Source organism: Cervus elaphus, chromosome 3 (assembly GCF_910594005.1).
Source record: "Cervus elaphus chromosome 3, mCerEla1.1, whole genome shotgun sequence".
NCBI classification, from domain to species: Eukaryota; Metazoa; Chordata; class Mammalia; order Artiodactyla; family Cervidae; genus Cervus; species Cervus elaphus.
Window position 1 is genome coordinate 48,955,916 of NC_057817.1, and position 14,349 is coordinate 48,970,264.

Below are 14,349 nucleotides of genomic sequence, written 5' to 3' on the forward strand. Positions count from 1 at the left end.
AACCCTTACTCGCTCCAGTCTTACCAGCAATAAGGAAGACTTGTCTTTTTGTGCAGTATTACTAATTTTTTCTTTTTGGCTGTGCTGGGCGTCCGCTGGGGCTTTTCTCTAGTTGCGCCGAGTTAGGGCTCCGCTCTCGTGACAGCGCAGGCTTCTCACCGCGGCGGCCCCTCCTGTTAGAGCTCGGCTCCAGGCCCTGGGGCCTCGGTCGCTGCGGCTCTGGAGCGCAGGCTCAGTAGTTGTGGCACACAGGCTTAGTTGCTCCAAGGCATGCGGAATCTTCCCAGATGGAGGATCAAGCTCCCGTCTCCTGCACTGGCCGGCGGATTCTTGATCACTGAGCCACCAGGGAAGCCCTGGACTTGTGTTCTAATCATCTTTTTAAAAAACATTTGTATTTATTAATTTGGCTATCCCAGGTCTTCGTTGCGGCACGCAAGCTCTTCGTTGCAGCATGCGGGATCTTAGTCCCCTGAACAGGGAACCTTATCTGGACTCCCTGCATTGGAAACGCAAAGTCTTAGCCACTGGACCACCAGGGGAGTCCCCTAATCTTCTTTTAAATAACTGACATGTGCTCACTTTAGGTTCAGTAACATTAGTTATTTAGTCTATACTAAATTATAGACCTTGTGAAAAGCCTTCTAATATGTATCACACACTCCCGCCCCCTTAAGTAACAAAATATGTTGGCTTTCTAGTGGGACTTTTTGCTAAAGGCTGACTCTTGATTCTGAAAGCAGTCAAGGGCCTGGACTGTAATCATGATTCCTGAGAGGAGGGGTGATTCCCTACTCGGGCTGTGGTCTGAGGACGCTGTCTTTCCTCCAGCCCCTTCCTCTGGGCCACTTGCCTCTTCTCAGCATTGCTGCTTGGTCTCTCTCCTTGAGATCAGTCTCCACCCCTTGCCTTCCCTGTCTCCATCAGGTTGTGGGGAAGACAGCCTCCTTCAGGCAATCAAGGAATTCCAGGAGATTACAGGAACCCCAGGAATTACAAAGCAGGAGAGCCTGAGGGAGTCTCCAATCACCTTAGTTAAACATCTTCACCCAGTCTTCCCACTGAGGATTCTGAAGACCAAAGGAGAGTGACCTGCCGAGACAGCAGTTTTGGGCATTTGAACACTGATGTTTTTTGAAGATCTGTTTATGTTTAAGGCTTATGTGAATTTCTTTTCTGCCTTGTAAGATTTCTCAGTTTCAATGTAAAATTTTTCCAGGTAAATGGAAGTGAATATAAGATGCCATGTTTATCTCATGGCTTCTCTTCCCTAGTGGTCCGAGGAGGAGATAGACTTCAACTCACGTGGATCAACGGACTGAAGGAGTGAAAGGGGCCCGGCTAGGAGCATTGCAACTCAGGAAGGCGTTGACCCTGCTGGACCTGCAGGGTCCAGGGAAGAAATGCTACAGCCGAGCTGGGAGGGGGGCCACTGATGAAGGCCCTGGGCAGGGGCTGCAGGAAGGAGTGGGAGGAAGCGCCTGACTTTCTCCTTCTTCCCATCCCCGTTTCTCCTGCCAGGGCCTCCCATTGGATGAGCCCAGCTGGAAGCCACGTGGCAAGGAGCCCAGGGAACTCGGGTCAGAGAGGTTGGTCAGCCAGGGCACAGACACGGGCGGGGACCACAGCTCCAGGGTGGGGGCGAGTGGAAAATCACCAGTGCGTCTCCTGCTCTTCTTTGCCTTCCCCAGGGCTGGAGTGTCTTAAAAATAGGAATCCCCATCTCTGGGGCCTTTTAAGATGCACATGGAGGAGCTGGCACTGAGCCCTCATTCTGTTCTGGGTCTTGAGCTTGTTGGAGAGAGACGCGCAGATCGGGGAACGATTTCTTTCTGTTCCGAGTAAAACTGGATCGATGATTCAGCTTTTGCACTCGTATTCACCTTTTTGTAGTCTGGATTTAGTTCCGTGTTTTTAGAAATGAATTTGCCTTCCTGGCCCTTCCAGCGACGCAGGTGGTGGTGACTGAGTGCTCTGTTCCCACCCCCTCTTCCCAGGGAAGCATCTTTCATCAGCAGACCCCAGACTCGGAAGGTAACCCAGCTTCCATGCCCAGAATATCTTTATGTTGGATTATGCTTTTCAGAGAAGCGGGGCCTCCCCAACACCCTGTTCTCACTGTTGAATGTGTTCCCTTTGAAGCTCTGAAGGCCTTGATGGAGCCCCGCCCTGTGCTCCCCACCCTACCCCACCTCCCGACCAGCCAGAGCTTCAGCCCTGCTTCCCAGAACCTCAGTCCTCTGACCAGGACCAGCCAGTCCCACCTCTTCACCTGGACTTTTGCCCCCCACTTTTAACTGCCAGTTTTTAGACCCAGATCTTGATTTCCTCATCTCTGAAAGTGGTGCTGTTGGACTAAGTATTAATTTCTAATAATTCTGACATTCTCAAGATTGCACAGTGAGGAGGGACACTTTTGGAAAGCAAAACCCTAAAAGTTGTTTTGGTTGTTTTGTCTCTCCTGGAGTCCGTTTTTGAAACTTTCAAATAACTGTTTCTAAGTGTCCATCAAAGTATGGTGTTTTACAGGTTATTCCCAATAATTTGAAAAGTGTCACAGGTACTTTTATCCTTATTAAAGCTATAAAGCACTGACCCCCAAACACACAAATTATCTTATGAGAAAATAGCATCTCTAAAACCTAGTCAGCTTAATTACGTTTGTAGTATTCTGGCCCCAGTATCCAGATATGAATTTGGAGTTCTATGACTGATGGCTGGTTGGGTTTGCTGTTCACTTACTGGCCATAGGTCATGTAGAAGCCTAAGAGCAATATGAGTTGGTATTTGTGTATTTTCAGCTCTAGTATAAACAATAGATATTTGATATCATCTTATGTAGGATCATTGCCTAGTTTATTCACTAATAACACAGGTGTTTGAGTTCACAGGTATATTCAGTTATTTCCCAGAAACAGCAACCAAGTGAATTTTTATCAGACCTGCGTGAATGTAGGTCCATTACGGCTTATGGGCAAGGAGTCATGAATCCAAGAGCTCAACTTAAACAAATGATCAGGCCAAGAGAGAATTCTGACAACAGAGCCCTGATTAGTTGCTGAGTTTTCTTCTCTACTGCCAGATATTGGGCAGTTTGCTGTTAAGTCTTGGCGGTTTTGAGAGTGAAGCGAATCTTTGTCTTAGGTTCACTACCCCACAATTATTTACATTCGGGAAAAGAGAAGCTTTGCGCTGGCTTGATTTGGAAACCACTGGTGGTCCTGTATGCTTGCTCAGTTGCCCAGTCGTGTCTGACTCTTTGTGACCCCGTGGATGGTGGCCCGCCAGGCTCCTCTGTCTGTGGAATGTTCTAGGCAAGAATATTGGAGTGGGTTGCCATTTCTTCCTCCAAGGGATCTTCCTGACTCAGGGATCAGACCCGAGTCTGCTGTGTCTCCTGCGTTGGCAGGTGGAATCTGTACCATGAGGCCACCAGTACTGGTGGTCAGTAACTGTTCTTCAAGCCGCTTTGTGAGCTGTGCATCACCCGACTTACTGTCAGGCCCAAAGTGTGCTTGAGGGTTGTATTCAGGAGCAGCTGATGTTTTGTGTGGCTTTACTGGTTTCTGAGTCAGTGTCCACCCTCTGTGTGGGATGGTCCACAGTGATGCCAGGTGATAACCGCCTGGAACAGCCTTGCCCTTCCCTCCACATCCAAGGTAACCCGACACCAGAGGCTCATGGGATGACTACTTGATGCACGCCAGGCGATTTATTTTTCCTGGTTGAAAGCAGCCAACTCCACACTTAGGGAATCATAAGGGACTAGGAAAGAAGCAGCTGGTGGGCGGATTTTTCACTTCCAGTAAAACTGAACTTGGGGGAATGCAAATGTCATGCAAAGCAATATGCAAACTATCACCTATTGTGTTTGAGTCACCCGCTCCTTAGGGCTGCAAGTGATTCTTCAGTTTAGATGTTTGACTCCGTTTTGGAAGATAATTTTTTTTTATTTCTAGAGCACTGAGGCACCAAGGAGACAAAATTATTACCCTTACTTCAAACAGTGTCTAATGGTTTGGCAGCTGAGACTCGGTGAACTCACTCAGAGTATAGAAGACGGTTTAACATTTGTGAAATTCCTGATTCCACTCTGGCCAGATTTAAGTAACAGCAGCAATAAGATAGTTAATAACTGCTAGGCACATGTTTTTTGTGGGGTTTCTTTTTTTTATTTGGACTTTGCTGGATCTTTGTTGTTCAGCACGGGCTTTCTCTGGTTGCAGCGAGCGGGGGCTGCTCTTCATTGCAGTGTGCGGTCTTCCCATCACTGTGGCTTCTCATGTTGCGGCGCGTGGGCCCTAGCGCACTCAAGTGTCAGGAGTTGTGGCTCACTGGCTTCATGCCTCAGCAGCAGGTGGGATCATCCAGGACCAGGGATTGAACCTGCGTCTCCTGCAATGACAGGTGAATTCTTATCCATTGCACCACCAGGGAAGTCCCTAGGCATAAGTTAAATACTCTTAAGAGAGAATCATATTTAGTTCTGTCAGCAATTTAGTGAAAAGTAGGCATTGTGAATATCAGATAAATATACTGAAGCACATTGAGGTGAAGGGAATCCACCCAAGGTCCCACAGCTGCTAAGGAGCCGGACGACCATCACACCCATCTCTTGAAATCAGAACACCGAGTTTTCAGTGTTCTGTACCCAGGAATGTCCAATCCATGCTAAGACTCACATGGTGTTCTTGTTTTTCATATTTTAACATCTCTAAAATCAGTTGTTCCTAACACATTTTTTCTTTTCTATTGCATGTAAACTCACGACGTACCTTATGATCAGTGGCATCTTTAATTTCACCTAAAATGGTTTATACCATTTAGTTGAGTGGATGTTTGCGTTTAGAAGCTATTTTAAATGCATGGACATAATGAAGCATGTAAGCTTTGGGTGGTCCAATTTATTCATTTATGATCTGGGGAATGCCCCTTCCTCAGACGGAGGACTGTCATTCCCTTCCAAAGGGCCCAGGGTTCTCCAAGAGTATGTTCAATTGTGTGTTTTCATTTTGATGGTAATCAGAGTAACATCAGCATTTTCCAGATCTTCTGGATGCTTGCCTTATAAATGCTAACTGCTGTGAATTCGGACCTCCATTTTATCATGCTTATAATTCCTCTGTCAGTCAAGGGGATGGCAGAGCTTTTCAAGATGAGCGACAGGCTCCGAGGAATGCCGGGTCATTTTTTTGAAGATTCTCCTAGGAAAGGGCTGCAGAGGTTGAACGTGTCCGTGGAGGAGCTCTGTATAACAAGCAGTCACAGATTATCCTTGAAACAAAGCCTGTTGTCCCTCCAGGATGGTTTTGTTTCATTTCTCTCTCCCTCATTTTTAATTTTCCAGGATTACCCTTCTGTAAATTAAAGTTTCCCATATGCATTCAGAGGTGAATTCCTCTGGCAAATATGAATTTTCTTGAGGATGGGAACTAGATATTAAACAAGACTTATATTTCTAGATTCAAAACCAATTACACATCTCAGACTTCTCCCCTTTACTGGTGATAAGATAATGAAACTATGTAACTGCTTCCAACCCAGGGGGATGCAAAGAACTGTTCATTCCTTTTTATGTTTGTGGGTATCAGTGGCCAGTTGCAGAACCTTCCCAAATTGCTTATTGCTAACAAGTGGTTCATCCATCCACACCTGCCAGAGAGCTGATTCTTTGATAGTAGCCTTCCTCTGAGTTCAAAATAAATTTGATCTTCTTCCATCGACCTGCGTGAAGCTCACCACAGCTCTCATTTTATTTGACAAATGTCCGAAAAGTAGAATAGAGAGAAAACATAGTTTACCCCATTCTCTACTATGAAAGTTGTTTAGATCTTTTTCTGCATGCCTCTCCCTATCTTCTTAGTATATATTTGCATCATCCCTTAGCTATACCTACAACCTAGAAAGAAAATATTACTATTAGATGGTCACAAATACACGCAAAGACGTGGAGACCACGCGATGGCTGAAAACAGTCTTTACTTTTCCTATCAAGCCACTTGCTGTCCACACAGAGGGCACTGACGATGCCCCTCTCTCTCTGGATTTCCTCCTTTTTTCCTCCCCTTGGATTTTTTTTTTCTGACCCTCTCCTTGGTACCTTTTGCCCCAAATCAGTGGTTCTCAAAGCATGATCCCCAAACCAGAAGCAGTAGCAACTGTCAACTTATGAGAAAAGCCGATTCTAGGGCTCTACCCCTGACCTACTAAATCAGAAGCCCAGGGGGTGGGGCTCTGCTCTCTGTTGGAACATCCTTCCAGGCAGTTCTGCTGTATCGAAGGACCACTGCTTTTAAGTCAACCGCTGGGCATTCAGATGCCCAGGGAGGAGCCAGCATGTTCTCAGGGATAAAAACAGTAGCTTTCCCGGCCTGAGGCTGAAGCATCAGACTCTGAGTGCCGTTCAGCACCCAGCAGCCTCGCTGCAGCCACACAGCACAGGAGAGGAGCATCTCTGGCGATGTTTCCCCTGATGCCCTCTGACGTGGCTCCCTGAGGTGCGGGGTCCCCTGCATCTCCGTCAGCTGCCTGTGGATTCCTTCTTGCCAGCCTGCCATCCTGAAACATAGGTCCATTTCTTCAAAAAGTGGGAGGTAGGTGAGGATTTCTTGCATGATCTAGCTCCTCATCTCAGCGCCAGTCCCACCCTGCATACACCGAAGTAGGACTCCCGTATCTGAAATGGATCAGACGCGGGTCCTGTGTGGACTTTTGGTCTCTTGTTGTTGGGCCCCTGGGAGGGTGTAGTTCTAGCTGTGGTTCCCCATCCCAAGCAAGGACGCCGTTAACAGCTTCTCAGTGCTCCTAGCCCATCGAGGGGCTGGGCTTGGGAGTCTCATGGAGGATTTGCCCTTAGAGATGTTGGCATGAGATGATTGTGATCAAGATAGTGGCCTTGTCTATCTCTGGCTGCTGAGATAGGAAGCAGTGGGATAGTGACAGGAAGGAATTTTCCAGTGGAGAACCCTGAGCCTTGCATCTTTGGCCACTCTAGCCTACACCAAAGTTTTCAGTACCTAATCATCTACTTTGCTGATGCTGTGAAACCAAGTAAGATAAACTTGTTCATTTGTTGTCCAACTCTTTGCAACCCCTTGGACTGCAGTACACCAGGCTCCAGTCTATCTCCCTGAGTTTGCTCAAAATCATGTCCATTGAGTCAGTGATGCTATTAACCGTCTCCTCCTCTGTCGCCCCCTTCTCCTTTTTCCTTCTGTCTTTCCCAACATCAGGGTCTTTTCCAGTGAGTCAGCTCTTTGCATCAGGTGGCCAAAGTATTGGAGCTTCAGCTTTAGCATCAGTCTTTTCAATGAATATTCAGGGTAGATCTCCTTTAGGATTGGCTGGTTTGATCTCCTTGCTGTCTAAGGGACTCTCAAGAGTCTTCTTCAGCACCACAGTTTGAAAGCATCAATTCTTTGGCGCTCAGCCTTCTTTATGGTCCAATTCTCACATCCGTACATGACTACAGAAAACCATCGCTTTGACTATACAGACCTTTGTGAGCAAAATGATGTCTCTCCTTTTTAATACACTGTCTAGGTTGAATTGGCAAGATTCAGAAAGACCTTTAGTGCCTGGGAAGGTGGGCTAAACCTAACCAGGTGAAGCTTAAGCTTACCACGGTCCAGGTAAAGTGTGACATGTATGGGGGGGAGGGAACTAGCAGAATCAGGAAGGAAGCTTTTCAATGGTTTTAGTTTATCATGGTTTTTAAAAAAAAAAAAAAGTACACTCATACCTATGGCTGATTCATGTTGATGTATGGTAGAGACCAACACAATATAATTATCCTCCAAGAAAAAAAAGAAAAAATGGCAGTCCAGTGGTTAATACTGTGTGCTTCCAATGCAGAGGGTGTAAGTTTGTTCCCTGGTCAGAGAACTGTGATCCCATACGCTACTAGGACTGCAAAAATAAGTATTTAAGTGGACAGTAAATTCAGACTGGTCAGTAGTGTGATACAGACACCAGAACCTAACGTAATCCTAGACCACAGCATTCAAAATGTAAGGCAAACAATAGCTAATGTTTGGGGTTGGCTTACTTTGTCCTAAGTACTGTTTCTAGTTTTAGGGCTTTATGTGAATAACTCAGCTCATCCCCACACCAACTCTTTTGGAAAACTACTATTATTTGTCTCCTTTTACACATGAAGTTCCTCTCTATGTGACACAGTTCAACCGGGGTATGAGTGAACAGGAGCCCTCCAAAGAGAAACCCAAGTGGTAAAGGCGTTTGGAACCATGTTTGAAGGATGAGAAAAACAAAGAAATTAACACAGTGTTATAAATCAACTATAGTTCAGTAAAATTAAAACAAAAAACTCAAATGATCTAGAGTTTTCTTAGCCACATGAAAAGATAACGTGTGTTGCTATGAAAGAGATCTTTAGATATTTGTCAAATATGGGAGAGTAGTGAGGCTCGCTCTTCATGAGTCTGGGACAGAGGTGACCCAGGAGGACAGGTTGGTGGGTAAGGATGGAGACTCAGACTGCCTAGGTTGAACCTTGGCTCCTCTACTTTTAGTTATATCTGACCTTGGTCCAAGCTCGTGTTTTCCGTGCCTCAGCTTGAGAAGTGAAAGTGATGTTGCTCAGTCATGTCCGACTCTGCAATCCCATGGGCTGTAGCCCACCACGCTCCGCCATCCATGGGATTTTCCAGGCAAGAGTACTGGAGTGGGTTGCCACTTCCTTCTCCAGAGGATCTTCCTGACCCAGGGATTGAACCCAGGTCTCCCGCATTGTAGGCAGACACTTTACCGTCTGAGCCACCAGGGAAATCTTGAAAAGTGTTTAAAAAAAAAAAGTAAAAGCATTAATTGTTCAGTCACGTCTGACTCTTTGCAACCCCATGGACAATAATATAGCCCACCAGGCTCCTATGTCTATGGGATTCTCCGGGCAAGAATACTGGAATGGGTAGCCTTTCCCTTCTCCAGGAGATCTTCCTGACCCAGGGATCGAACCTGGGTCTCCTTCGTTGCAGTCTGAGCCAGAAGATGATGAAAGTATCCATTTCCCAGGTGAGGAAATGAGCAAATGAGTGGGAAGCTTTTAGCACAGGATAAGGGCCATGGGAACTGCTCATTAATAGTGAACTGCTATTTTTAAAAAATATATTTGTTTTTATTTACTTATTTGGCTGTGTTGGGTCTTAGTTTTGATGTGTGGGCTTCTCTCTAGTTGTGGCACGTGGGCTTAATTGCCCCATTGCGTATGGGATTTTAGTGCCCTGACCAGAGGTCAAACCCACATCCCCTGCATTACAAGGCAGATTCTTAATCACTGGACCACCAATGAAGTCCTGTGAACTGCTATTGTCAGTTCAATATGAGCTGACAATATGCTCAATATGAGCTCAGTGGGTGAGAACTGTCCAGAGATACAATGAGCTGCCACAGAAAACAGGAGGCTCTCTCTTAAGGAACTTATTTGAGCATCATGGTATAACTACCTAGTGAGAATGTTGGACCAAGTGATTTGATTTTTCACTGTCTCCATTAAGCACCCAGTTTAAAACACTGTAACTATTTTCATTTTTCCTTCCTTTTATAAGAGTTTAATCTCACACTTTGTGTAAGGAAAGGTACAAATATTTCCTGCTATACCAGGGCCTATTGGGTAGGCTGACTGCAGAAACAGTCAGGCCCCTGCAGAAGCAGTGGCTTGGTCTCTTTCAGATATTCAGGGACCTGGGATTAAGGAGACTGTGTCATTTCCACACTTGGTTTCCAAGATCCCCTAGGTCATCTCTCCAGCAAGGGACCACTCAAGGAACCTTATTATGGCCCAACCCTCAAAGGGGGACACGTCTCATCTGCATGCTTTCCATTGGCTAGAATTCAAGTCCATGGTCATTCTGAGAAGCAAGACTGCTGGAGGGTGCAGTCATCTATAAATTATATCTTCAGGCCCAAGGGAATTTATTTTGATCAACATTTGGCAGTTTCAGCCACCATTGGATGTTGAGAAGGGAACTGATGTTAGGTTCAATAAGTGATGTAGTCTTTATGCATGGTTGTTACATTTTTTTTTCTCATGGACCCTTTGGAGTTGCAACTTGGATGTTATTATCGTTAAAGCCCACAAATCAGTGATCTCTTTTGTTACTTTAATCTTTGTCACTGACAATTTTAGAAGAGATTCAGTAAGTTCAGCCTAAATTGTCACTGAAGAAAAAGCTGTCTTCCTGTGATCCACCTTGCTCCTAGAGAAGAACACATATGAATAACGAAAAAGCCTACAAGTAAACAGCGTGCCAAATATTTGTCTTTAGAAAGTTCGTCATAGAAAGCAATACTCATTTTATGCTAGAGAAGAAAGATTATATTAACCAGGTAGGATATCAACTGTGCTGGTATCTCAACACCTTCTGTTCCTTTGAGATTATTTTTTAAATTGTCACAGTCATGTTGTCGAGGTTTCTAAGTGACACACCAGTTCAGTTTGCTAGTTTGGCTTCCCACTCTCAAACTGCGGTTCCGTGTGTGTTTGGTTTGAGCACATTTCCTCTCCTTCATGTCATCCTTAATGGAGTCGAAATAATAGCTACAGATGGATCATTTATAAATATGTCTCAATCTATCTTAAGTTTATTTATGTTAAGCTTGTACAACTCATTGTGTATGTATTACACAGTCAGAGCCCCAAAGTAATGATAAGGTATAAATTAAATAAAATGTCATGGAAGGAGCAGGATTCAACACGTATTTGGATGCCTGCCTGTGCCAGGCATGTGTTGGGGAAACATAGTGAATGAAAAAGCCCCCGTCTTCAGAGCACTTAACAACAGTTGTGCGGTATGGGGGGGGGCAGGGAATCAAGTTTCCGTTTACAGTGTCGGTGTTAGGATAAGCCCTCAGCTTTCACGAGGGGAGGACGCCTTGGGTTCAGAGGGCACACATGGGATTATGTTCTTTGACTTGGAGAATGACCGTGACTTGAGGGTACACTGCATCAGCAAGGATGCTTCCCAGGTCAAAATCCACCACTAGAGAGTTCTGCAGGTGGACCACTTGCTTTATTATTCCAAGGGGTAACTGTTGTGTTTGTGAACAGAGCTTGAAAAGTTGGTTGACAGTGGGGTCGTTTGTAGAATGGCTGTTTTTTTGGTGGGCCCACCCTCATTTTTGTGAATTGTGAGCCTCATTGAAATGTCGTTAGTAGGAAATGGTTTATGAAGGTCTTTCGTGTGTCAAGACAGGGTATTGATATTCACTGAGCCATCTCTCTTGAGGTGCAGTGTATGGTTATCTGGTGGTTAGTTGGCTCTGGAGAGTCTACTGGACAAGGTGGTCACTTAACCTTCAACTATGCCCTCATTTATGGGCAAGTTGACAGACTCCTCAGGAGCAAAGGTAGTTTAGCTGTTAGTGACAAGAAGAAAAAAAGGGAGGTGTCAGCTCCTGGAAATGAGTCTGTCTCACGGTGGCCCTGAACAGTGAAATGAGATGAGCCTGGGATACTGGGGTTTACAAGAGCCAGACCTCACCCCTAGAGATGACATCTCAGCCTTCCTGTTGTGTAAGGGACTGGTTCCCACTCGTCAGGACCCCATGCAACTCAGAGGTAGTGTGTGTAAGGCACGTGGACTGGGTATGGCAGGTGATCATTCCTTCATTCCACACATCTGCATTGAGTCTGGCCTCATGGTGGTGTCTGCATTGTCGTGGGCATAAACAAAACCCCTGCCCTCATGGAGCTTACAGACTGTTTGGTGACATAGATAATAAGCAAGGCAGATAAGTGAAATGTTGAATACACTAGAGCGTGATGTATTTTTCTCTCTGCTAGAGAGAAAAATAGGATGAGGGAAGAACTCAGTAGCTACAGCTTGGGTGCAGTTTCAGATGGGGAACCAATGAAAGCATTACGAAGGAGACGGCTCTGGGGTAAAGGTCTGCAGGAGGCATGAACCAAGCGGATACCCGGGGAGTGCATGCTGGCAGACATAATAGCAAAGGCCTTGAGCCAGGATCGTGCCTTTGATAGTTGAGGACTAGAGAGAAATGGTCCAAAGAGACGGGCAGGGATGAGGCAGGGAGGTGCTGGCAGGGCCCGGGCACAACGGTAGCAGCTGGTGCTGCTGTTTTGAGGTCACGGCCGTGAGGAGGTCTTTGCACAAGCTCCTCCCTCTTGTTTGACTCTGCAATAACTGAGCCATCTCCCAGCTGTGGTTTTGTTTGAATGTTTCATGTATGTATGTATTCAGCTGCGCTAGGTCTTAGCTGCGGCACTCGGGATCTTTAATCTTCATTGCAGCGTGCGGGATCTTACGTTGCAGCATGTGAACTCTTAATTGCCATCTGTGGGATCCACTTCCCTGACCAGGGATTGAACCTGGGTCCCCTGCTTTGGGAACATGGAGTCTTAGCCACTAGACCACCAGAGAAGTCCCCTGGCTCTAGTTTTGGAAACTTCGTTCCGTTTTGTGTACAAAACCCTAAATAATTCTGTATGTTCATAAACGTTGGATCTACGCCAGGCCTTAAGACCAACTTCTAGAGTGGTTTGGGGTTTTAGTCACTAAGTCATGTCCGACTCTTGCGACCCTGTGGACTGTAGCTCACCAGGCTCCTCTGTCCATGGCATTTCCCAAGCAGGAATACTGGACTGGGTTGCCATTTTCTTCACCAGGGGATCTTCCTGACCCAGGGTTTGAACCCACGTCTCCTGCATTGTAGGAGGATTCTTTACCATCTGAACCCAATGCCCTTCTAAAGTAGTTTACACTCCTTTTACAAAAAAAAGTAGTGGAACCATTGTGTGTTTGTGTTTTAGTGGAATCTTACGCATGTTTCCAATGTATAGAAACGGCTAAAGGAGGGAGCCATTCCAGGCGACGTTTGGAACCAGATTAAGGGCTCCCACCAGTTCCCCTTTCCCAAGGTGGTGCTGGGGGCTGCTCTGTGGGACACGAAAGTCACTCGAACCTGGTCTGCAGGTTAATGACTGGACCAGAGGGGTTAAACTTGCTTGCACATCAGAATCACCTGGGAAAAATTTCCCCCCTATTTATTTGCTTTTCTTCAACATTTTACTATGACTATGAAAATTTTAAAACATACAGAAAAATTGAGAGACTCACTGTGCACTCCTGTATACCCACTACTTAAATTCTGCAGTTGTCGTCATAGCATTTTCATCACATGTCTGTACATCTACCTGTCTCTCTGTCAATCCTGTGTAGACATCTGTGTACCCTCCTGGGAGATTTTCTTTTTTCTTTTATTAATAAATAAAAATTGTCAGTTCTCTATTTCCAGGCTTACTGATTCAGAATTGTTGAAGGTGGGGCCAGGAGTCTTTATTTTACATCCAGTTGATTCTGATGTAACCACGCTGGGAACCACCGTTGTTGTTCAGCTGCTAAGTTGTGTCCAACTCTTCGTGACCCCATGGACTGCAGCACGCCAGGCCTCCCTGTCCATCACCATCTTCTGGAGTTTGCCCAAGTTCATGTCCATTGAGTTGGTGATGACATTCAACCATCACATCCTCGCCACCCTCTTCTTCTTTTGCCTTCAGTCTTTCCCAGTATCAGGGTCTTTTCTAATGAGTTGGCTCTTCACATCAGGTGGCCACAGTATTGGCGCTTCAGCTTCAGCATCAGTCCTTCCAGGGAATATTCAGGATTGATACCCTTTAGGATTGACTGGTTTGCTCTCCTTGCAGTCCAAGGGACTCTCAGGAGTCTTCTATAGCACCACAGTTCAAAAGCATCAGTTCTTCAGTGCTCAGCCTTCTTTGTGGTCCAGCTCTCATGCTGGGAACCACTGGTCTACCCTAAATCCTTTTTTTTTTTTTTTCTGAGAAGCAAAATGAGGTCCAGAGACACTGCCTTTCTCAAGTTCCCATGGGTAGCCAGTTGAGGGATAGAATTAGAACTCAGGTTTTGTAGGGCCCCACCTTATTTTTGGTGTCTACTCAGTAACATGCTGCTGCTGCTAAGTCGCTTCAGTCGTGTCCGACTCTGTGCGACCCCATAGATGGCAGCCCACCAGGCTCCTCCATCCCTGGGATTCTCCAGGCAGGAACACTGGAGTGGGCTGCCATTTCCTTCTCCAATGCATGAAAGTGAAAAGTGAAAGTGAAGTCGCTCAGTCGTGTCTGACTCTTAGCGACCACATGGACTGCAGCCTACCAGGTTCCTCTGTCCATGGGATTTTCCAGGCAAGAGGACTGGAGTGGGGTGCCATTGCCATCTCTGACTCAGTAACGTGAGCCCTTTCTAAAATCAAATAATATCCTTGCCTTACTATTCCTATCCATGAGTGGTTTGCTGATCCAATAGTTATTTTAGGGAGTTGTGAAGAATACTTTGTTTTCTTGTTGGTTGAAAT

At 45.8% G+C, this 14,349-nt stretch overlaps 1 protein-coding gene across 1 annotated transcript in view; it reads left to right on the plus strand.

Moving 5' to 3' along the window:
• Positions 1 to 14,349, plus strand: part of PPM1H (protein phosphatase, Mg2+/Mn2+ dependent 1H) — a 294,472-nt gene that overhangs the window by 146,671 nt on the left and 133,452 nt on the right. The window lies entirely within an intron of this gene.